Raw genomic sequence first — 26,069 nt, 5'->3', positions numbered from 1 at the left:
AGATCAGTAATGTTAAAAATAAATGAGTAAAAAAGAGAAATGTCTGTTGATATAATTTAAGGCGGCGTTAGACTATATGAAAAATATTCAAGAAAACGGACAAATAACGGACGGGTGCAAATAGCATTCTAGAAAATATTGTTGGAACTTCGTATCTGGTCAATTTAATTATTGGAAATTGAACTAGTTATTAAAAAAAAATTTTGAAAAAAAAAAATAGAACCGACTTCAAAATTGCTCTAAAAAGGGAAAAATAATTTTATTCTTTAAACACCATCGATAATGCTTTTAAACATAATTTTTAAAGTTGGCGCAAAAACAAAACGTAAAATCCAGTTTTAATTATTGGAAATTGAACTAGTTATTAAAAAAAAATTTTGAAAAAAAAAAAATAGAACCGACTTCAAAATTGCTCTAAAAAGGGAAAAATAATTTTATTCTTTAAACACCATCGATAATGCTTTTAAACATAATTTTTAAAGTTGGCTCAAAAACAAAACGTAAAATCCAGTGTAACCATGCTTCGTTCATATTTTTTTTTCAGCAAAGCATCCAAAGTTACGAACGAAACATTTATATCGCTATTCAAATATGCTGTCATCAATGCATAATGTATGTGGTAGTGAAGAAACTGGTCCTGGTTAAATTTATAGTTGTATTTGAGTTATTGCTGTGAATGATTTTATTTATCGTTTTTGCGCCAACTTCAAAAATTATGTTTAAAAGCATTATCGATGGTGTTTAAAGAATAAAATTATTTTTCCCTTTTTAGAGCAATTTTGAAGTCGGTTCTATTTTTTTTTTCAAAATTTTTTTATTTCATTCTTTTTAGTGTAAATGTAGGTATTTCAGAAATAATAAGAAGTTACCATCACGAAATTTCACATTTTTTTCTTAAAAATGCTCCATACTAAAAAAAAAATATTGACACGCGTTAAACTTTAAGCGATTGGCACTAAAAACTTATCTTTGTTCCTCTCTGGAAATCATGCGTAGTTAATTTAATTATAACCATTTAAGTATTACGTTTTTCCTAACTAATTTACATTCCACAGCATCTAAGTTGCTCATGATGCAATCTTGTATTTTCTTACTTAGCCCCGATCATCTGTTATCGGCATAGATGATAACGATAAAAATACTACAGTAGTTGAGTCAAACCTAATGGTAGCATTGGGTGAAGGCTAAGCAGATCTTAATCACTGCATCACCTCGCTTCCAGGTTAGGTTTACCCCTACTATGGAGCAATAGCACTGAAGAAAGGAAGATTTTGATAATTCACATAGGGTTACTATAAATCAGCAGGGTTACTAAAATAAAATTATTTACGCCAAAAATGAGACGACAGCGCCAGATTCCCCATTATCGAAATATCCCTTGAAGAAATTTGATGCTTGCTTCAGAGAAGCCTTCATTCAAAATTATCATTACAATTACTATTAATGTTACTGTTATAGGGCACCAAAGTTTTATAACAATGAGTTTCCTATTGTCGCGTAGATGAAGATAGCGAAGACAATGTGAAAGCCAAATGAAGCGAATACTCGTTGTCTCAACTCGAGATCTTTATTCAGAACCACGAATGAACGTTACATCTCCTTATATACAACTTGAGAAAGTGCTGGAACTTTCCAGACTTGGAAAGATACAGAAATTAATAGAAGATTCGAGAAAATACGGGAAACAGTAGAAACGAAATTTTAGTAAAATTCACTTTGCCCTAGTCGGGATTTGACCCCGGGTCGCTCGTGTGGGAGGCGAGAATTCTACCACTGAGCCACCGTTATCTACGGATGAAAAGTGCGAACTTCGCTACAAAATCATTTAATAGGGAAATTGCATAAAATTTACTGTTTTTTGCCCATAACTTTTTTTCTAAAGAACAAATATGGTCAAACAAAGTAATGGGACCTAAGTTGAGCCATCCCCTATCCATTAAAAAAAGAATCGTCAAAATCGGTTCACTAGATGAGACGCTATGAGTGGACAAACAAAAAAAAAAAAAAACATACATACGGTATGAATTGATAACCGCCTCCTTTTTGAAGTCGGTTAAAAATGCATGAACTATCAATTAGAATAACAATTTTGAACCGAGAGATGTGCGATGGCTGTTCAATAAGTAATAAGACTAAATTTATAAAAAATACAGAACAACTTAATCGTCATAATTTACATGGTTTGTTATAAGAATAACGTCTGCGGGACTAAATGCATTTATTCCAACGTTCTGTTCACGTCTTAAAAACTTGTGAACGTTAAGTTTGTGAGAACTATTTCAAAGCCGCCTCCGAAGAGTTTAGACATGCTTTGTTGCTTTCGAAATGTTTGCGTCATGATGGTTTCTTAAGTTGAGGAAACAGCCAGAACTGACAGAAGTAAACAAAATCTGAGATTCCCCATGATTAAAATATATGCTATTATGATAATAATAGCAGCACTGTTAATCATTGTCTCTGTGATGGACGTTGAAGGTTGTCCCTCACGTTCGATATCTTCCATATTCTACCTGCCTACCTTAAAAGCTTTACGTCAGCAAAAAGTACTGACTCTAAACATAACTTCATCGTTGGAAACTTCACGTATCATATCAAAGATCTCCGATGCTGATTTTTGCAGAAGAAAACAAACTTTAATCGCATAACTTTGTTCCAATGACGCTTCCATTTTGACAACTGGCTGCGTCTTGTAGGCGAACGACAACAGGCTTCAATTCCAACACGTGATACTCGGGAGCATAAGTCTGTACGCGCCCACTATCGGTAGGTTTTGTTAACACAGACAACAGGCATTTTTCATGCCACAGAAATTAAAACTCCGATGAGTGGTTTTGCGGCAGTAAAATTAGTTTCATTTCTTGTAGGCGCCCGCCAAGTCTTCAATTCAATCACGTGATACTCAGGAACATGAATCTGTACGAGGCAACTATCGGTAGGTTTTGTTACAGTGATGGTAAAAAAAATTGCATCACCCGCGAAATCCAAATACTTATAGCATTTATAAGTATTTATGAAATGTTTAATGGTTCTTGCATCATATAACGCGAATTGCCATCGGTACATGACGCAAGTTATTGCGTAAGATTGCATCATCCTTCAAACTGTATAAAAAAAAAGTTTAACGTTCGACGCATTCATTTACGATCTGGACTTATGAGTTGCAGTATGTCAAAATGCGTTCAACTGACACCACAAAGGAAGAGCGTTGCCGTCTCATTGGACAAAGAAGGACTGTCGTCACGTTCCATAGCAAAAAGAATAAACTGTTCGCAATCGACTGTGTTCAACTACTGAATAAACTAAAGAGCACCGGAAGCACATTAAGAAAGAGTGGCAGTGGTCGTCCACGAATATCCAATGCAGCGCAGGACAGGTATTTGATACGACTCAGTCTTCGGAACAGACAATCATCTTCCACAGACCTTAGAACAGCATGTGAAAACGAATCGGATGTACACACATCTAGGTCTACTGTACGAAAACGACTGTGTAGTGCAGGTTTGGTGGTACGTCGACCACGAAAGAAGCCATTGTTGACCAAATAAATGAGGAAACAGCGTCTATATATAGACTGGGCAAAAGCTGGGTGGACTATCGATCAATGAAAATCAGTTTTGTTTTCGGACGAGTCCAAATTCAAACTGCATGGGTCCGAGGGACAGCACACAGACGCCGCAAAAGAGAGGAATATCATCCCGAGTGCATTCAACACAGTCAAGTATTCTGTATCCCAGATGATTAGGGGATGTATTTCTGATCAAGGAGTTGGTGGGCTTCACTTTGTGCAAGGAACAGTAAAAGTGCAGGTGTATATTGGCATTTTGGAGGAGAAACTGCTTCCCACTAACCGGAATCACTTTTCTTCAGTTCCAAACATCATTTTCCAGGATGATTTTGCTCCGTGCCATAGGGTAAAACTGGTAAGTAACAATTTAAAAACCTTTATCCTGCCATTAGACTTAAATTGACATGGGGTTAAGCAATTTTTTTCTCTAAACTCACACGCAGGTTCAGAAATGGAAAAATGAGCATGGTGTCAGCAGTTTGACCCGGAAATAGCCCCGATCTAAATCCGACCGAAAATCGTTGGAATAGAATGGGTGTAGAAGTGAAGAGAAACATAAGCCAACATCACTTGCAAAACTCCGGGAATCAATAACTCGTGTCTGGCACCATGAACTCAGTAATAAATACATTCAATCACTCATCTGTTCAATACCCCGTAGATGTCAAGCTGTCATTAAAGCTAGAGGCGGACCAACAAAATATTAGGTTATATTTCATGATGTTCAAACATTTCAATGTTACTTTTGTTTATTTTTGAACAGGAAGAGTGTTACAATTAAAACCTCTACTTATTTTTTTTTCGTCCACTTGGCAACGTGGATGCACTTCACATTGTACTTGTTACAGTTTTGGTCATGTATTTCCATAAATAAAGTAAAGAATTAACGGATTCCTGCTGTTAAATGTTTATTTCATAAGTTTTGCAGAATTTCACATACATTCATCGTTAATCGGTCGACCAAAACTTCTCACATATCCCATTGTTGTGAAAATGCGAGGGTGATGCAATTTTTTTTTTTTACCAGCACTGTAATACAGACAGCGGACATTTCTCATGCCAAAGGAATTAAAACATTAGTGGTTTCACCGCAGTAAAATTAGTCTTATTACTTATTGAACAGCCTACGTATTTTGATTCCGAATGGGTAGGGCTGTGCAGAAAATTTCTACATTAGGAGGCAGTGTCAAACTGAAATAATTCGCATCGACATAATTCGAAAAAAATGTGGGATTGATGTGTATCTATTAAGAGCACTCTTAATCCACTAAACTAGTGGCTCTAAACCCGAGAGTGCACCTCCTGGGGGGGGGGGGGATTTCAAGGTTGGCGTCAGTATATTAATAAGAAAGTAAACTATAATTTACTTAATTTTATGGCCACATGTTAAATAACAGCGCCGCCCTTTCGTTAATGTTTTGAAACTAATTGATATTGCACGCTAACCTCACTCACACCTAGATTACCTCAACAAAATTTGGACTTAATCTTTGTTTCTTGGATTTCATATGTTCTCTTAATAAGCTGTTCTAATACCAATTGGTTCAAAATAAAGTTATGTACAGTAAGGTTAAATTTTGTGTGGGAATTATTTAAAGTTTCATCAAATAACTAGCTTTAGGTATCACAACCAACTTCAATTTCCGATTATGCTATTTCTATTGTCAACATATGGCGGATTAAAAGGGGGGGGGGCGGACGTGACCGTACATCAGTGTTCAAAGGGGGGCGTAGAGCATGAAAGGTTGAGAACCGCTACACTAAACAACAAACTCGTTATTTTTCAATCTCATTTTTATGTGTTTCCCTCTGTTGAAAAGAACACTGAAAACTGAAACGGAATACAAATGAAAAACATAAATTAAGACAAACATCGATTCAGAAATCTCCGAAACCAGTTTTTTTGTCATGTGTTTTCAAAATCAATATCGTGGTGAAACAACTCGTTATAACCTTAGAACAGTTGCAACACAACTGCACTAGAACCAAAAAAAAAAGCAGAACAAAAATTCTCCAGAATGTTTATCTTCACATTCATCATGGCCCCAAGGGTCGAGTTCAAGTGTCTCAAGCTACTCCCCCTCAAGCTTTTTCCTCCTCCTTTTTCTTCATCCCAATCTTGGGGAGGCAAGAGCTTATCATACTATTTCACTCTTCGCCCTCCTTGAAACTTCAGACCAGACACCCTCTATAAATATCTCGATGAAGCACCAAGTCTGGAGCAGGCGTAACTTAGATAGCGAAGGTGGCAAGGTATTAAACTAGTATGGAGGAAATAATAGAATAGATTTTTAATATATTCAATTAGATTATCTGCTAATGATCTAGCGAAACACTCAAAAAGTACTTTAGCAAAAACAACTACAGAATACTCTGGTTACCCTTGAACGCATTATACGGATTGCGGATTATCTCTGCGCTCTTTTAGTTCGCGTAAAAAAAAAAAAAAAGTTTTTAGCCAAAAAAAAAAAAGAATCGTAATAAAGAAAGAAGTTGTTTAAAGTAAAAAGTTAAGAAATTTTTGTTAGATTTGAGAAATTGAAACAGAACAAAAAGAACAGTTCGGAAACAAGTTTTTCCATCAGTCTGCGACGCAAATACAAATTAAAACGAGCTGATGTGTGCATCACATGATTTCCCTTTCACTCCAATTTAATGTCATTTCCCTAGTTTACTCTCTAAATATAAAAATAAAAGTGGCCAAATTAAAACCAAATTTAAAACAAAATCCCGAAATTTGTCGCCGAGTTGACGACAAAACTTGGCGACCAAAAGACTGGCGATATATCGCCAAGTGTCCGCCGAATTATAAAACCACTTGAGTTTATGTACATTGAAATTAACAATAATTCCCCCCCCCCAAAAAAAGGGGCAAAAGACTCCTTTAAAAACACCCGAATGCAACCAAAAGGGGAGGTACACAACTAGACCCCACTAGGAGTCTGAGTACCAAATTTCAACTTTCTAGGACATACCGTTCTTGAGTTATGAGACATACGTACAAACAGACGTCACGAGAAAACGCGTTGTAATCAACACGGGAATCGTCAAAATGGATATTTTGCGTGTCTATACGTTCTTAGGCACTTATCCACGTGTGGTCGAGTCGGAAAAAAAAAAAAAAAAAAGCTCAACGTTCATTCGGGGGTGAGTAAAATGGAAATTAAGATCGATTTTGGAGTGAAATATTTTTCGCGAATACAATACTTCCTTTTTTGTAAAAGGAAGTAAAAAAAATAGTCTGCAAGATAAACTGATATTAGATTAATTGTAAAATCTGAATCGGCACCCAGAAATGCTTGAGAATAAGCTACTCGCGGATTATATCCCAGAAAATACAGTACAAATCTTCAAAGGCTTAGATTTAAGAGCCTTTTTCTTAAAACGTTTTACGTTTTATTTTTCTTTCACAACTATGAAGTTGTCTGCAGACTTTCTCAAGAACCTGCGACGCACGTCGTACTGTTTCAGCTTACCGGGACGAACAGAATGCGAAACAGAACAAAAATCATTGAAAGAAATTAGACGATATTTTTACTTAAGACGGGTTTAATAATGTGTTAGACGTGAAGAAGCTTTAATTACGATCATTTTTAAGTAATTTAAATTTATCTTATATTATTTACACGAATAAAATTTCATTCATACGTAACTACTTCTCTCGGAAAATAAACGGTCAAGGATTATCCGCGTTTCCTGAATTTCCGTATCACAATTCTTGGTGATACGGAATTAGTAATTTGCCAGGATAATCGGGAGTACACTACAGTTAGTGAAAAGCAAGTATTCTGTGTTTATCTCATTATTCTTTATGATGTGGAACCAGGCTTCGGAGTCGGAGTTTAACTGATTTCGGTGTTTAAGAGTCGTAATCGAAGGTTCAAAAAAATTCTGCAGTTGGAGTCGGTCCTGTTCCACCCAACTCCTCAGTCTTGCGTGGAACGAATTTCAAATAAAATTTCTCTCTCTCTCAAATTCCCTTTCTTTGATTTGTTAAGGCAGTTTCAGGAAAATATTTACGAGTTTGTTGCTTTTGATGAATCAATAAAAATATTTAAAAAATAAATTAAAATCGACATGAATATTTTGTTTCTATGTAAAATTAACGGCACAAACACGTAAAGACACAACTAAGGATATTTCATATTTGATATAAAGAGGAATGCTGACACGTGATGCTAAATTATTTAACGTTGCGACAGGCCATGTGAGTTCTGCAGTTTCCTTCTTTACCAGGCATAATTTAACGAGATTTTTTTTTTTTTTTTAAATTTGATCAAAAATGAGATTCCTACATTTAAATAACGTGTGGTCAAGTACTGATTAGCCTGAAGGTACAGAACCTGTGGCCCTAGAGTACATTTAGCTTTTTCACTTTTTTTGAAAAAAGAAATTTTTTTTCCCCCCTCCGAAAGAAAAAAAAATTTAGAGGAAAAGAAAAAAATATAAGAAGCTTCTCTACATTCTTAAATGACACACAACAAATAAAAATGCTCTAAAATTCGTTTGAAAGAAGTTTTTAGGACCTTCTCTATCAGCGACGGAATTGCAGGTTTGGGGGCCCGTTGCAATGAATTTTTTGGGGCTCCATGACTCCCACACAGGGAAGGCTAGGAGGTACAACAGCAATATGGGCCGGACAGAAAAGAGGTCCGGTATGAGGGAAATGAAATAAAAATTTATATTTAAATTTCAAAGCTTCAAGGGGGGCCGCAGCATGGGGGCCGCAAAGCGGCTCCCACGCGGCCCTCCTTTTTTTCAAGGGGCCCGCATCCCTGAAAAAATGTGGGAGTCATAACGGGCTCCTTTATTTATCACTCATAAAATAAGAGTTTCAGAAACAAGTCCTTCTCGGAGCCCCCGTGTTGTCAATGCATATGGCTTCCGGAGAAAAATTGATTTTTTTCTTCAACTTTTGAAAGTGAGATTAAAACTTTAATTGTTTAAGTGAAGGAAACATTTCAAACAGTAAACAACTTTTACTTAGCTACAAATAACAAGCGAAAAATACTTGATATGAATATCTAAATTTTGACATGTAGCAAAAGAATGCCGCCGCTTTTCCAGTCTAGAGGTTTTTCCCTGTTTCTAGAGTAAGAAAAGATGACAACTTAGATTACGAAGTGCGCACATAAACAAAATTTGGCGAGGAAAAAACACCATAAAACGAATGTCTAAGATATCGTGCTGATAAAATTGCAGGAAAAGAGAGGTTTATCAACGGATTTACAAAGAAACTTGATTCCCCTGTAGGTTAATTTATTAAACGAAATGAAAATGACATAGTTTGAAACAGAGAGAAGAAACGTATTAAGAATTGAATAAATAAGGCCTTCGTGCTTGAAAAGTAAGCGCAAATAAAACGTAAAAAAGGCACACATTTTGCAAAAAAACTGCATATACGTCTGATGAGATGACAATAAGCAACCTGAACAAAAAACAACAGCAACAAATAAAATGTTTACCTATATTTATTTTTACAAGCAAACCTCCTTAAAGAATTTGACCCCCCCCCCCCGCCCCCCCAAAAAAGCAACAATTTAGGCACATTTTAGCGCTTTACAAATAGCGACCAATTGCGGTATCCCTGTCAAAGTTCCAAGGAACACTAGATAGTGCTTAATTTTAACCGAAAAAAGTACAAGAGTCTAAGTCCCGAAATTGTATTTTTACGCGTAAATATCCTGAATTTCGTCGAAAATGTTAAAATTTGCATAAAAGTGAAGAGAAGTGCAGGAGCTCATCCCCTGTGAGTTCCTATGCAGATTAAGCCCTGACTCTAGGGTTCCGCGGAATTCAGGTTGATGACCTCCGATATAGACAAAAAGGTTCATGCATCCTCACAGATAGTCCAATGGTTGGAAGAAAAAATTGTCCCCAAATGCAGTTTTGAACAACAGCCACAAATCAGAAACATAAAATGAGAGAATTTCAAATAACGAGCTGTCTATAAATGTCACACTTTTTGTTCCATATTTTTGACCCCCTCCTTCCTTTTGTCACAAAGCGTCACCCTTCATTTTACCTTCTCCCCTTCGTCACATGTCACGTTATTATTCCCAAACATATTCTGATAAAAATGAGCACTGTCACAGTTATTGTAATTCCCTGCATCCCTCTTGTCACAAACTGTCACAATTTCACGAACACTCCGCCCCCCCCCCTCCAAAGCGTGGCATCATTTGTAGACAGCTCCTAATGTAACTTGTAATGTAATGTAAGTCGGATCTCTACTTACGCGAAGGATGCGTTTCAAGACCCCTCGCACAAGTCAAAATTTCGCGTTGTAGAACAAGGTATGTTTTGATTTTTTTTTCTAAGCATACCCAATTATTTCAGACACGTGTTAACACTCCCCAAATTGTTTCTAACCATTTCTTAACTACATATTACCGTACTTTTATAAAGAACGGACTTTTTACTGTTTTTTTGAAAAAGCGTTACTAACATAAATTGCTGTTATGAAGCACAAAATCAATGATCAATGAGAGACATGAATTAAAACAGTACGGTACTTACATTCAGTGCATTACTACATTATAATAGCACTGAACAGGATATCTCGTAAATTTAATTATTATTTATGGTTTATGCAGTGTTGGAATGGAATCTCTCTATTTCTGGCCTCTTTCAGCCACAATGAAAGAGTTAGCTTCCATTTTTATGATGTTTGTATTTCGCTCATTTACTTTGCGAGCTTCAGAATTAAAACTAAGTTCTGAACGTTTATGAATTTCCTTTTCTTGACTTTAAATTGTACGTATCGAAGATTCACTCATATATTATTGTCGTGCTACCTTCAACGCACTTTTTAATTGTTCAAGCATATCAAGAATCTTGACCTTTTCTTTAATGGTCAGAAACTTTCTCTTTTCTTTCCACTTTCGCCAACTTTAGATGAAAAAGCACGTTTGGGAGCCGTTCTATTTTATCAACATTCATAATGTAAAACGAAAAAAAAAAAAGTTAAAAATCGGAGCGGTTATTTGAAAATTACAGCAAAGCGTTGTTTAGAGTTTAGACTAATACAGTGTGTGAACTTTCGCTTTCAGTGATGCTAAAGGGATGAAAGTCCATTCACAAAACCAATATTTAGTGTCAACGAAGCCCATTCTAACATTCTGAAATTTAATCCTTCCAAAAAATCTCTTCCAAAAAATTTATGTTGGAGGCGAGCAATTTGTGTCCGCAATAAAAATTCATTGCACATGAAAAACTCGCGTTATAACCATTTCGCGTAAGTCGGATCGCGTTGCAGCGGGATCCGACTGTACAATAATTTCTTTTAAGTCAAATACGCGATTCAAAGGTAAGTACTCAGACTCAGAGTTTTCACAATTAAAAGTCTGTAAAAGGAAATAGTCAATCCAGTACCTTTTAGAGCCTTTTTCTTTAATAACGTTTTTACGTTTTATTTTTTCTTTCACAACTATGAAGTTGTCTGCAGACTTTCTCAAGAACCTGCGACGCACGTCGTACTGTTTCAGCTTACCGGGACGAACAGAATGCGAAACAGAACAAAAATCATTGAAAGAAAATTAGACGATATTTTTACTTAAGACGGGTTTAATAATGTGTTAGACGTGAAGAAGCTTTAATTACGATCATTTTTAAGTAATTTAAATTTATCTTATATTATTTACACGAATAAAATTTTCATTCATACGTAACTACTTCTCTCGGAAAATAAACGGTCAAGGATTATCCGCGTTTCCTGAATTTCCGCTATCACAATTCTTGGTGATACGGAATTAGTAATTTGCCAGGATAATCGGGAGTACACTACAGTTAGTGAAAAGCAAGTATTCTGTGTTTATCTCATTATTCTTTATGATGTGGAACCAGGCTTCGGAGTCGGAGTTTAACTGATTTCGGTGTTTAAGAGTCGTAATCGAAGGTTCAAAAAATTCTGCAGTTGGAGTCGGTCCTGTTCCACCCAACTCCTCAGTCTTGCGTGGAAACGAATTTCAAATAAAATTTCTCTCTCTCTCAAATTTCCCTTTCTTTGATTTGTTAAGGCAGTTTCAGGAAAATATTTACGAGTTTGTTGCTTTTGATGAATCAATAAAAATATTTAAAAAAATAAATTAAAATCGACATGAATATTTTTGTTTCTATGTAAAATTAACGGCACAAACACGTAAAAGACACAACTAAGGATATTTCATATTTGATATAAAGAGGAATGCTGACACGTGATGCTAAATTATTTAACGTTGCGACAGGCCATGTGAGTTCTGCAGTTTCCTTCTTTACCAGGCATAATTTAACGAGATTTTTTTTTTTTTTTAAATTTGATCAAAAATGAGATTCCTACATTTAAATAACGTGTGGTCAAGTACTGATTAGCCTGAAGGTACAGAACCCTGTGGCCCTAGAGTACATTTAGCTTTTTCACTTTTTTTGAAAAAAGAAATTTTTTTTTCCCCCCTCCGAAAGAAAAAAAAATTTAGAGGAAAAGAAAAAAATATAAGAAGCTTCTCTACATTCTTAAATGACACACAACAAATAAAAATGCTCTAAAATTCGTTTGAAAGAAGTTTTTAGGACCCTTCTCTATCAGCGACGGAATTGCAGGTTTGGGGGCCCGTTGCAATGAATTTTTTGGGGCTCCATGACTCCCACACAGGGAAGGCTAGGAGGTACAACAGCAATATGGGCCGGACAGAAAAGAGGTCCGGTATGAGGGAAATGAAATAAAAATTTATATTTAAATTTCAAAGCTTCAAGGGGGGCCGCAGCATGGGGGGCCGCAAAGCGGCTCCCACGCGGCCCTCCTTTTTTTCAAGGGGCCCGCATCCCTGAAAAAAATGTGGGAGTCATAACGGGCTCCTTTATTTATCACTCATTAAAATAAGAGTTTCAGAAACAAGTCCTTCTCGGAGCCCCCGTGTTGTCAAATGCATATGGGCTTCCGGAGAAAAATTGATTTTTTTCTTCAACTTTTGAAAGTGAGATTAAAACTTTAATTGTTTAAGTGAAGGAAACATTTCAAACAGTAAACAACTTTTACTTAGCTACAAATAACAAGCGAAAAAATACTTGATATGAATATCTAAATTTTGACATGTAGCAAAAGAATGCCGCCGCTTTTCCAGTCTAGAGGTTTTTCCCTGTTTCTAGAGTAAGAAAAGATGACAACTTTAGATTACGAAGTGCGGCACATAAACAAAATTTGGCGAGGAAAAACACCATAAAACGAATGTCTAAGATATCGTGCTGATAAAATTGCAGGAAAAGAGAGGTTTATCAACGGATTTACAAAGAAACTTGATTCCCCTGTAGGTTAATTTATTAAACGAAATGAAAATGACATAGTTTTGAAACAGAGAGAAGAAACGTATTAAGAATTGAATAAATAAGGCCTTCGTGCTTGAAAAGTAAGCGCAAATAAAACGTAAAAAAGGCACACATTTTGCAAAAAAACTGCATATACGTCTGATGAGATGACAATAAGCAACCTGAACAAAAAACCAACAGCAACAAATAAAATGTTTTACCTATATTTATTTTTACAAGCAAACCTCCTTAAAGAATTTGACCCCCCCCCCCGCCCCCCCAAAAAAGCAACAATTTAGGCACATTTTAGCGCTTTACAAATAGCGACCAATTGCGGTATCCCTGTCAAAGTTCCAAGGAACACTAGATAGTGCTTAATTTTAACCGAAAAAAGTACAAGAGTCTAAGTCCCGAAATTGTATTTTTACGCGTAAATATCCTGAATTTCGTCGAAAATGTTAAAATTTGCATAAAAGTGAAGAGAAGTGCAGGAGCTCATCCCCTGGTGAGTTCCTATGCAGATTAAGCCCTGACTCTAGGGTTCCGCGGAATTCAGGTTGATGACCTCCGATATAGACAAAAAGGTTCATGCATCCTCACAGATAGTCCAATGGTTGGAAGAAAAAATTGTCCCCCAAATGCAGTTTTGAACAACAGCCACAAATCAGAAACATAAAATGAGAGAATTTCAAATAACGAGCTGTCTATAAATGTCACACTTTTTGTTCCATATTTTTGACCCCCCTCCTTCCTTTTGTCACAAAGCGTCACCCTTCATTTTACCTTCTCCCCTTCGTCACATTGTCACGTTATTATCTCCCAAACATATTCTGATAAAAATGAGCACTGTCACAGTTATTGTAATTCCCTGCATCCCTCTTGTCACAAACTGTCACAATTTCACGAACACTCCGCCCCCCCCCCCCCTCCAAAGCGTGGCATCATTTGTAGACAGCTCCTAATGTAACTTGTAATGTAATGTAAGTCGGATCTCTACTTACGCGAAGGATGCGTTTCAAGACCCCTCGCACAAGTCAAAATTTTCGCGTTGTAGAACAAGGTATGTTTTGATTTTTTTTTCTAAGCATACCCAATTATTTCAGACAACGTGTTAACACTCCCCAAATTGTTTCTAACCATTTCTTAACTACATATTACCGTACTTTTATAAAGAACGGACTTTTTACTGTTTTTTTGAAAAAGCGTTACTAACATAAATTGCTGTTATGAAGCACAAATTCAATGATCAATGAGACATGAATTAAAACAGTACGGTTACTTACATTCAGTGCATTACTACATTATAATAGCACTGAAACAGGATATCTCGTAAATTTAATTATTATTTATGGTTTATGCAGTGTTGGAATGGAATCTCTCTATTTCTGGCCTCTTTCAGCCACAATGAAAGAGTTAGCTTCCATTTTTATGATGTTTGTATTTCGCTCATTTTTACTTTGCGAGCTTCAGAATTAAAACTAAGTTCTGAACGTTTATGAATTTCCTTTTCTTGACTTTAAATTGTACGTATCGAAGATTCACTCATAATTTATTGTCGTGCTACCTTCAACGCACTTTTTTAATTGGTTCAAGCATATCAAGAATCTTGACCTTTTCTTTAATGGTCGAAAACTTTCTCTTTTCTTTCCACTTTCGCCAACTTTAGATGAAAAAGCACGTTTGGGAGCCGTTCTATTTTATCAACATTCATAATGTAAAACGAAAAAAAAAAAAGTTAAAAATCGGAGCGGTTATTTGAAAATTACAGCAAAGGCGTTGTTTAGAGTTTAGACTAATACAGAGTGTGAACTTTCGCTTTCAGTGATGCTAAAGGGATGAAAGTCCATTCACAAAACCAATATTTAGTGTCAACGAAGCCCTTCTAACATTCTGAAATTTAATCCTTCCAAAAAATCTCTTCCAAAAAATTTATGTTGGAGGCGAGCAATTTGTGTCCGCAATAAAAATTCATTGCACATGAAAAACTCGCGCATTATAACCATTTCGCGTAAGTCGGATCGCGTTGCAGCGGGATCCGACTGTACAATAATTCTTTAAGTCAAATACGCGATTCAAAGGTAAGTACTCAGACTCAGAGTTTTCACAATTAAAAGTCTGTAAAAGGAAATAGTCAATCCAGTACTTTTTCAGACTATGTTACGTGGTTTATTATGCTTAAAGATTTCTTTCCTCTTTTTAAAAAATATGGGGAGGGGGGGGAGGGCTTTTCGGTTTTTTATTGTATTATAATCCCTTTTGAAAGAAGTTCCAAAAGCTTTTCTGAGGCGTATTGAAATAGGTAGTCACCCTGTTCGATCGATTTAATGTTTTCTGCTGATAATGACATTCTGTGAAGCAAAATTAGAGATTCCTGAGAAATTCAGAAACATATTTTTGCTGCAGCAAGAAACATAACACTTACAGAATGTGTCTTAAATTTGCTAAAGTATAGCCACTATATTTACCAAGTAGAACCGTTTTACTCAGCATTTGCAGTAATTCTTAACCCACTAGATTTTTAAAAAAAAATTCAATTTTACTTTATCAAAATAAATTTGAAAGTAAATTAAGAGTTAAAACTAACTGTATAATAAAAATTTGCAGTTTTAGTGAATTTTGTTGGACTAACATTTCATTTTATGCAGGGCCCGACTAATGTCAGATGGGCCCCGACGGAGCTAATTTGAGATCCCCCTCCCAAGGTTGCCACCCTTCCGAATTTAACCCGTACAATTTTGTGTTTCAATAAACCATAATGGCACAGGATTCACCAATTTAATTTATTTTGATTATGTGTTAAACCCTACTGTCAACATAATAATAAATAAAATTATTTGATCACAAACTATTCATTAGAAAACTTGTACGCAATAAGCAGCCTGTGGCGAATATTTTGTAAGCAATAGCTGATAAAATAAAATTGGAAGAGTTCATATAAATATGAAACAATATTTTTTACAAAAATATGCTCATACTGTAAAGTAAGAAATAACAAACAACGTCAAAAGGCACAAATTGCATATTACTGCAGACACTGTGCTTCGGCGTTACAAGGAACTCCTTTTTCAATGCTATTGACTTTTTCAATGTTATAGCATTGAAAAAAGCGTTCCTTATAACGCCGAAACACGTGTCTGCAGTAATTTGCAATTTGTGCTTTTAGACGTTATTTCAAAACTTTTCTAAATATACATTTGTGCTCAGAAGTAATCATACTCACACGGATTTAAAGAGCTAAGAGCATATAATGTTATTTTTTAATAAATGAATGATTGTTTCTCTAAACCTTTTTCATACCGCATGTGCTTATTTTTCTAAGTGTAACCTCTCTCTACACAAAGCTTTTGCATTGGGAAATCTTTGACATGATTGTTTACAGGCAATTAAAATGTCGTTTTTTTTCTCCAGTTTCGATGTTAAAACTATATTTCGAATTATTTTGTATTTGAGCATTTGGGGCTGCCCCCCCTTCCCCCGGAGCAACTCGGCAATTTGCCTCATTTGCCCTTGCCATAATCAAGCATTGATTTTATGTGAACATTTAACCTGTTGGCCTGTTGCAAATACAAACCGCAAGAATTCCCTTTATTTTTTTACGGAGTGCTGCACTAGTCAGGGCAATCGAAAGTCATGGCGGGTCGGGCCCCTCGTCAGATGGCCACCGGGCCCGTAACCGGGCTCTTATTTTTTTTTATCGATTTTTTTCAATTATTAACTATAATTTAGAAAGGGGGGGGGGTGACAGTTTTTAATATTTCTTCTTTTTCTCGCAAAATCGGAAGCGATTCCACGGGAAATAAGCACTAATAACGAGGCTCGAACCAAATGAGGTTTTATTGTAAATTCCGTAAAACTCTTTTCCGGAACATCATCCAAAAATAAAAATGCCAAAAAATAAGAGAATTTTGGAAATTTTAAAAAAATTAAAGGTTGCGCAAAAATTGAGCTATCTTCAAATTGAAAGTTAAGAAAGTTTGCTCTATCTATTCTGTTGTTACAGTAGTTTTGTTGCCAATGGCAACGTAAGGAGCATCGACTTGAGGAATATGTAATTTCAGTAACCACATAAATACCATCGGTCAAAGTTCCTTGGACGATAAACTGACGGCAAAAATTATGACGATACGAATATTATCTCAAATTCTTGTTTGTTAAAGTAGAAACAATAGACGATATTATCTGGGACTTAAACTTTTTATATCTACAAACTGGCAAAATCTTTCAAACTTGGAAACAATTTTAAGGAAAGGGAAATATTCGACTTTGATTAATTACACTTATATTTGGAAAATCTTTGACCCTCAATTGGGTAAGTCTAACTGTGGAGTACCAAGCCCTGATTTAGGGATATCCCCTCCCCACCCATCTGAAACGCAGAAATTTTTCTGTTTTGACCGTAACTGAAATTAACCATATCCTTCTCTGAAATTTTTTTTCCGGCTACGAGGAGGCAATGTTCTATACCTAGTTCATACTTGATGAGAAAGGAAAGAATTGAGTAAGAAAAAGAAATCTTTTTTCTTCCTCTCACGTTAAGAACTTTCAGGTGAAGAAATAATTGGCGCATTAAAAGGATTAAACCGTAATGTATAATGTTGAAAATAGAAAGTACTAGTATTTTCCATTTTTGTGAGTAAAAGAAAAGCCAAACGATGAAGACTAGACAATATACATACTAATAAAAAATTCACTTTGTTTCATTTTTTTTTCTGATTTAATAATGGTATTTATTTATTTGTTTTTGAAAAAATATGTTGATGTACAAGCTCGGATAACTGATTGACGACAACTGTAAAAAGCGTGGGAGGTGGAGGTGTCATGGCGCATACAACATCATTGAAATCCAAGGAGGAAACTGTTTTTGTATAGTTTCTTGAAGGGGAAGCGGGGGGGGGGGTCCAGCGTAAGTTATCGCTATTGAAGGGATGGGCACCCTCTTGTCCAACAAAACTACAAATGAAAACTATACACAGATTTCTCTATGTGACATTTTACTTTGGAAAATAAAATCATGGAAACCGTAGGGGAGCTGGGAACCTTCTGGGGGCCTAACTTAGGGCAAGGTCATGCTGATTTAAAAAACCGTCTGTTGTTTCATTTTTCCAAATTTTCTCTGAGAAAACATGAAAAAAAAAAAGATTTTTTTCTATAAACAACACTTGAGAAATATTTTAAATTTTTATCAAAATAGTAGTCATCTTGCAGTTTGCATTAAAAATTTCAAAACAGTTGAATTTTACTGGAGAAGAGAATATTTGGACAAAACAATAAGAAGAATGATCGCAGGGAGATATCCTGAGTTGCAATTCGAAGCTAAATCAAGTATTGATCGCTGGTAATTGTTTTTCAAAACTAATTACGAAATTAACTGCTTATAAGTGTCTGATCCGCATGTGCCCTAACCTTAAAGCTATAAATGCTTAAGCTACCATCTCTCTCTCTCATCGTCTTTCTGTTTTTAATTAAAAAAAAAAAAATCTCACACTTTAGCAGAGTGAGTTCACACCATAGCTGAATTTTATGCCAGATGCCACGACCTCAAAGAAGGAAAAAGAATTTTTTTTTAAAAAAGATTCCTAAAAGATGCGGGAAAAGGACTCGAGTTTTAAAAGGAAAAACTAAATTACAAAACCTATCTCAAGGGAACCATAAAACTTGACTCAAACAGCTGTTCAAATAGCGCTCTCTCGACATTCGTAGAAACTATTTCTTTTGCGATTAAAAAGAATGATTATAAAAGTTCAACGCTCTAAGTAAAGCATTGTTTCGGTTCAGAACTTTCAAAAAAAAAAAAAAAAAAAACAGAGCCTCACCCCCCTCAGTAACTAGTACTGGGTCATTCCATGCGAAATGAGCAAATCAGCTGTGGCTGACATGTCACAGATTTCAATGAAAATTTTTATTTAGATAAACCATGCATATCTATGAGGAAATGCAGAGTATGAAAGTTTAAAAACTGTTTGTTGCTTTGTTATTGAAATTAGAAGTTGATGCTTACGCTAAGCCTAAATTTTCATAGTTCATTGCTGCCAGTCTGTGACTCAATAACTCCATAAGTTATAAACGTACACTTAAAAAATAAATATTTCCGCATTCTATAAACAAATCTCTATTGAGAAAGATCAAAGTAAAACTTGCTCGGATCTTTTTTTGAATCTGAGATATTAACAAAGATTGAAATTTTGCCAATTTACTTCAGATTTTAAATCGCTCTTCTAGCTCTTTTAATGAAAAAATAACAGTAAAAATGATTCAGATTGAAAATCTATCTATAAGTAACTATCTGCTCTAATTTAGTAATTGTTCATGAATTTCTTGATGACGAAATCGTACTTTAAAAAATCGAAAATTTCATTTTTTCCTCTATTTCAGATGTTTTTTTGAAGATGAGGGAATGCTCTAAATTTTTTTCAATTTTTTTTTACATAATGTACTGAAGTGTCTTTTAGATGCTACTAAATTTTAGTTATTGGTATCAGCGTATTTTTGTTACTAGAGTAATTTGAACTAAGGTAAAATTTCATTAGTTACTTCTTTTTATTTTTAAGTTTAGCAAAACTAAAAATTTCTTTCGTGTTTAATTTTCTCAAAAGCATGTTTATGAAGTACATGCTGAAATGTGCATTTTTTTTAGTTGAAATAAATGTCAGTTTTACTTGCTTTTATATCATTTAGTCGTTTATCTAGTTCTTTGAATTCTCGTAATTTCACATAAGAGTCAATCCATACAAGTTCCGTACAATATAAACTACGCATTCATGTCCAAATATTTCTAAGTTATCAAATTAAAATAATTATTTTGAAAATAACAATATGTTTTTTCAGTATAATGTATTATATAGGGCACAATATACGTAATTTAAGAAGGTGCCATGAAGTTTTCACACTTTTTATTTCTGTTTTAGTGTGTGAACTGACTAGCAAAATTGCTTAATTTAAAAGACCTGTATCTTTTTTACAAACCAAATAAAAAAAACAATATGTATAACATGTATAGTACTTGAATGGAATACTCAATTGGCCAGGAAATTTTATTTTTAATTCAGTCCCCTTTTGGTTTATAGGGGTCTAAAAATGTCACTTTTGTCATTTTTCCGATTTTTGAGGGGCTATAATCTATAAAGGGTACACAAACACACAGCAACAGTTACATATTCTTTTTAGCATGGTTCTAGTGATTAATTTTTGTCATATTTCATTTTGTGTTTACGTCCCCTACGTGAGTTATCCCCTTTTGAAATGAGTAAAATTCTTACATTTGGCATTAAACTTTAACCTGTTGCCATTATTTTAATTATTAACTTACAGCTACGTAACTCAGCATGTAAGACTATCAACTTATGCACTTTAACATCAAAGCGTTAAATTAACTGTCATAAATGTAATTCAAATAGATTTTGGCCAAAATGCAAAGGTCTAAAAGTCCCATTTTTGACTACGAAAATCACTTTTGATGACCTCTAAAAAATCAAAGGTCCAGTTGAGAGAAAAAATAAAAGTGGTTTTAAACATCTTTCACATCCAGCTTTTAGGGATATGAATTTCAAAAAAATTAAAAATGGTCGAGCGCACCCATCCGTCGAACCTGTATGGATTGACCCATAAAACACAAAGAAAATGCTATTTTTCTGAATTTTATTTTACGTTTGGAAATCAAAAACCAATTTCGAGTTTCTTCAAGCAAATAGTAGAAACACAGCTCTCTATTCTTGAAAAATTTCAAAGTTGTCTGAATTTTCCCTCATTTGAATTTTTGTGTATACGTAAAGGGGAAAATCATCATTTTACAAAATGTCACTAAGTTTAAAACTGATTTTGAAGACAAATGAGTTAAAATACAACTTCAAAAGTAAGTTATTTCTTTTATGATACTTAGCACATTATTGGGTAATAATTTCATCAAAGCTAATGCATTCCTTAAAGATTGAGATTAAAAAATAAAATGCTTAATTATGAGAAAATTGAAATATTTTCAGTTTTTGAAACTCGGTTAAAAGTTAACTATAATAACTTAGAAAATTTTACTGATATCAGATTGATTACCCTACTCCATAGATTGCAAAAACATATAACTTTTATTTTTTTATTAAATAGTTAATAAGATAAAAGCCTTCAAAAGTGCAACATTTAGCATTTATGACAATGCTGTTCAATTTGACCAATTTTCAATCGCATGTAACTATTTAAATAAAAAATTTTAAGCAAAAATGTTTTAGATAAGGCATAAAAGAAAATTGTATACCAAATTTCAGAAAAATCTATAACCATGCGGCCACCACTTTTTTGCGAATTTTGCTCATTCGCGTAAAGTATTCTCTGCAGCTACGTAACTCAGCATGTAAGACTATCAACTTATGCACTTTAACATCAAAGCGTTGAATTTACTGTCATAAATATGATTTAAATAGATTTTGACCAAAATATAAAGGTCTAGAAGTCCCGTCAAGGTAGAACAGGCCCGTCATTTAAGGGGGTTAGGAAGGGACAATTGCCCTCCCCCCTTCCACCTTTTACAAATCAATGTATTCATTTATAAGTGGGCGTAGTTTTGCTATTTTTGATAAAATTTGCATTGATTTTTTTACCCCTTAAGTCTCCCCCCCCCCTTCCCGGAAAAATTCGAAACGACGGGCCGCGGGCCTTTAATAGTTGCTGTTCCTGATGATGAACTTTCAATGTCAATTTTTAAGATTTTATTATTTTTTGTTAAAAAAACGGGATGTTATTACATTTTCACATCAGTTTTCCAACTTCCTACATCAATTCTTCCAATGAAAAATTACTAGATAATGAGTAGTAGTATGATAGTACTGAAAACTAAGAAATGAAGCTGTAAATGTTCCTCCGCGCACTTGCCATTTTTGACATCGGAGGTTGGGTATTTTCACCATCGATTCGCACATGATGGCCATGACCCTCCCATCCCCCTAACGAAAATTTTCGCGAAGCTAGTAATAATAGGATATCATTATTTATTTTTCAGAAAACAGTTTTACCATCAAGATGCTTTAAAAAAGCGGTTCTTTTTTTTATTTTTTTTTAAACAAATATTGTGAGTGAATGAAAATGTGAAAAGTGAATGCATTATTTAGATACTGCGAAGATACTTGGAAATATTCACAATAATAAATACAAAAACTGCATTTGTATTCATTGTATGACTCATATTACTTTAGCAAACGATCATTTGAAGTCTCAGCATAATCAGAAGTTATTGAAGAAAGAATAATCTGGTCCTAAATCCGAGCGGAGGGGGGGGGGGGGCAATTGAGCAGGGGTCCTGTGTGAGAACCCAGATTAAACCTACGGCTAAATAAGATTGACAAATTGGTTTGTGAGAAAAATTGATCGTGTAAAAGATTTTTTCTTTGTTTAAGCCGCAAATGTTGAATTTCATATAGTGACTCGGGTCGCATTGGGGCCCAGAACTTCTAACTTATGGAAATTGTTTCTCCTGAAACTACATACGTAAACCGCTATTTTTTGGTCAGTACTCTATGATCAAAGAAAGACATAAATTTGCCATGACAACAATACCACGTTGTTTATCATCAACTATTCAAGCAAAAACAAAAAAGCGTAAATATGAAATTTACAAACTGTGCTCTCATAAGAAACACACGAAAAAAAGTGCAAGTTTATTTAAATTGCAATGTTCCATGTTCATATAAAATAGCACGATTAAATGGCTGAATCTTACGAACGAAAGCAGATTGGTATTGAGAAAAAGATGTATGTTCAGAGGATTTCAGATTTAAAAATGAACTTCAGGTCTACGATGCCATAACAATATTAATTCAATTAACTATCATCAGATTCAGCACTTGCATTCATAAATTTCAGCCATCGCATCCAAAATTCCACTTGTAGCATAAAACATTTACTCACCTGTTCTTGCTCTTAAAGTTGACACACAGGTAAGCTATCAAGGACAGGATGACAGAGGTAACGCCCCACGATCAACAAGTGGCAGCAATCACTTTAAAAACACTGACAGGTAACGTATCCAAAGTTAGCACGAAGTTTCCACAATAACATGAACGCGTTCGAACTTAATGACATCTTCGTCAGAAATTTTCAGTTGCGGGGAAAAGCACTTTTACGAGAGTTTTCGGAGTAAAAGGCACAAATATGTTTACGATCTTTGACTTTCACGACTTCATTTAACGCGGAGCCAGTTGTAAACGCGTCTGTGAGTTTGCGTTCTATGAGCGAAACGACACAGCGTGGAACAGGGTTGCCGTAGTTACGAAATTGTCATCAGCTAACCAACTGATTCGGAAGGTCGCCAAGATCGCGGAAATTTAAATGGTTGTAGGATCGCGGAAATGGAAAGGATTTATTGAATTCCAAATTATTTTCGCGATTTCTCTCCTCAGCCTTTAAACATTTTAATGTTTTAAAATTGACTTGTTGCAATGTTTGAAATATTTTCGATTGAATTACAACGACACTTAACGGTAAAATAATAATTGTTTTTTATTGTTTATGTTTTTGTTATCAGCATCAATATTTGATTTTAAATTTAAAATTTACAGATTTAAAACAGTGGTGCCCAACTTTTTTTTTTTTTACCCGCACGCCGCTCCTCATACAAAGATGAATCTTGCGGATCAAAACAAATTTTAAATTAAAATGTAATTATTTATTTATTTTTTTGTGAGAAAACGCAGAAAAGGGCAGAAAATTACAACTAAGAACTGCTGTAATAATCACTACATACTTATTTTATTAGTGCGACATTTCCATTTGTTTTTTAGAACGAAATTTCTAACTATTTGACTTCATACTTGCAAAATCATCCGTAATACTGAATAAAGAATATATGTTGTTTTGGAAGGTTCTAGAATATTTTCTATTCGTAACAATCAGGGGTTCCTCCCCTAAGAGCAAGGGCGCACCACCCTCTACAAAAATAAAAAAATACCCCTGAAACAACCCCCTAAAATTTTCAATGGCGCAGTTTGCGCCATGAAACTTCCCCCCCCCCTCCCTCCTTCCTAGGCTTAGACCATACTGCTCAATGATATATGCCCCTAGGTGGGTAACCCTGGTAACAATGAACATAACAACGGACCGCATGGATCGACGTCGCAGGCCACATCTGGTCCGCGAACCTTACTTTGTTAACGTATCTCTACAAAGAATAGAGAAGTTGCAACCAATTAAATGTTCATATTTTGACTATTGGATATTTTTAATTGACCCTCAAAACTAAAAAATTCACCATTGCCGAATTTTAAAACACCGTGATTGATTTTTAATGAATTTTTAAAAATCAACGCGCAAAAGTGCGCTCTTCTGAAACGTCACGAGCTTACGTCACAGGGCACTAATGGGCAGCCTTCCGCCGAAGATCCCTTATTTTCGCTACGGACATTTTGAGCTCGCTGATATTTCTATTTTTTAGAAATTTAATAATCCTTTTGAACACACTATGGAGGCCGGATTCGTTAAAGCACAATCTAATAATCTTCCTCAAGTAACATCATTCGAATATTTTCGAGAGGATGTGAGGTTTAATGTTCCAGAAACGCGAGGAGTTAAATGCGAGGAGGTAGGCCTTACGTTTCGTCTTCAAAGCCAACTGCACTTCCTTCGGCTTCTCTCGCGGTGGAAGAACGCATGACGTCACTTCCAGTGCCATTTGACGTCACAATCGCTTGAACTTTAAAAATTAATTTAAAAAAAAAACTACTTATAGTATCGCAAAAATTTTTCCACCTATGATGTTCATACATGTTACTCTATCATATAAAAATAAAATTGAAAAATCGAAAACTTCCCTATTCTCACATCGCTTTTCCAATTATTTCAGGCTGATTTTTGACTAGTTTTTTGGCGAGATAAAACCAAAAATTTAATAAACCAGTTTAGAGCGATTCTCGAAAAAATGTCCCGTGTTTAAGCGAAGTTTTTTTTTTTTTTTTTTCCAGCTAACCAAAGCATTTAAAAAAATAAGCTGTTGAGGAATAATACATGCTTTAATATACTGTCCGTTCTCGAAAGCGAAGACTACCACTCAGGACAGATTTAATTTCAAAAATGGGCGACAGGTTGAGGATGAGCACTTACCGCTCGCACTTGCTGTCTTTGAACACGTTATTTTGCACCTTTTACTTCCGGGTTTCTCTCCCTATTTTGATAAAATCACAGCAGACCTAACGCATGCGCAAATTGGCGCTAAGTCTCGGCTTCGCAAAACGAACAGTACTATCGAACCATAACAGTTAACCCCACATTTAATTAATAGTTATTTGAATAAAATAAAACACGTTACGCACGAGACATTTTTTCGAAAATCGCCTTTTAAATGATTCGCTCGCTATATGAACGAAACAAAGATGAATAATTCTTGCTCATATTCATATTCGATTGAGCAGATAATTATTGCAGAAGAAAGAAAGGAATTAAATGTTGCTGTCTGGAATTCTATTCATTCATATTTTTAAACCAACAACTGGTCATATTTTTGAATTTCCATGTATACCAGGGCTCAATTTGTATGGGAGCTCACGGGAGCTCAGCTCCTATTTTTCTTTTCAATTTGATGTGAATTTTCACATTTTGCGCGTACTTCAGTTTATTTACGCATTAAAAATTAGTTTTAGTGACTCTACGGCTTCTGCACTTCTTTCATTAGAAATTAAGTTCTGATGTATACTGAGAGAATTCGGACATAAGGTTAGGTCCCCTAGGTTATATTTTTGACTGAGGGCAAAAAATGTCTTTGGATTTCAAATTATACTTACTGAAGGTGGAAGGTATCTTGAATGCAAAAATCGTTTGATTAGAAAATTGGTAGAATTAATGTTCAAAGGTATAATTAATAAAATAATTAATTCGGATTCGGGCTATTTTAATTCACTAAAATATTGATATTTTAATGGAATAGCAGTTCATTTCTTTTAAACATAGAATGATTGTGGAAAATATATTTTTCGAAGGAGCACAGGCGAGTGCAGTCCTCTCATTCTTATTCGTATTTGGAAGGCTTCATATCAAGTGCAAACCCAATTTCTAATGATGTGAGAAACGTTTTGGAACTTCAGATTGTATTTCTAATTTTTGGACGATTTTCCAGTTTTTTATTTTTTATTGTAGAAACTTTGAATGCTTTTTTTTTGGGGGGGGCGGCAATTCATTAATTACGTAATGACCCGAGGAGGACGGGGGGTTGGGAAAATCTATACATACCCTTTCTTAAGGGGGGGAAGGGTCAGAT

General features: G+C 34.9%; 1 protein-coding gene across 2 annotated transcripts in view; it reads right to left on the bottom strand.

Annotated features, from left to right (window-relative positions):
- Window positions 1-26,069, bottom strand: part of LOC129235251 (protein PALS1-like) — a 185,400-nt gene that overhangs the window by 72,247 nt on the left and 87,084 nt on the right. The window contains exon 1 of one of the 2 annotated variants that reach the window (XM_054868960.1): window positions 22,733-23,050. The exons of the other annotated variant lie outside the window; for it this stretch is intronic. The gene's annotated coding sequence lies outside the window, so the exon portion shown is untranslated. Of the gene's footprint in view, window positions 1-22,732; window positions 23,051-26,069 lie in introns of those variants that run through there. 2 annotated transcript variants of the gene reach the window in all.

The sequence above is a fragment of the Uloborus diversus genome, chromosome 2, assembly GCF_026930045.1.
Source record: "Uloborus diversus isolate 005 chromosome 2, Udiv.v.3.1, whole genome shotgun sequence".
In the NCBI taxonomy this organism is placed as follows: Eukaryota; Metazoa; Arthropoda; class Arachnida; order Araneae; family Uloboridae; genus Uloborus; species Uloborus diversus.
The sequence above is the reverse complement of the archived record's forward strand: the minus strand, read 5'-3'. Positions and strand labels throughout refer to the sequence as shown.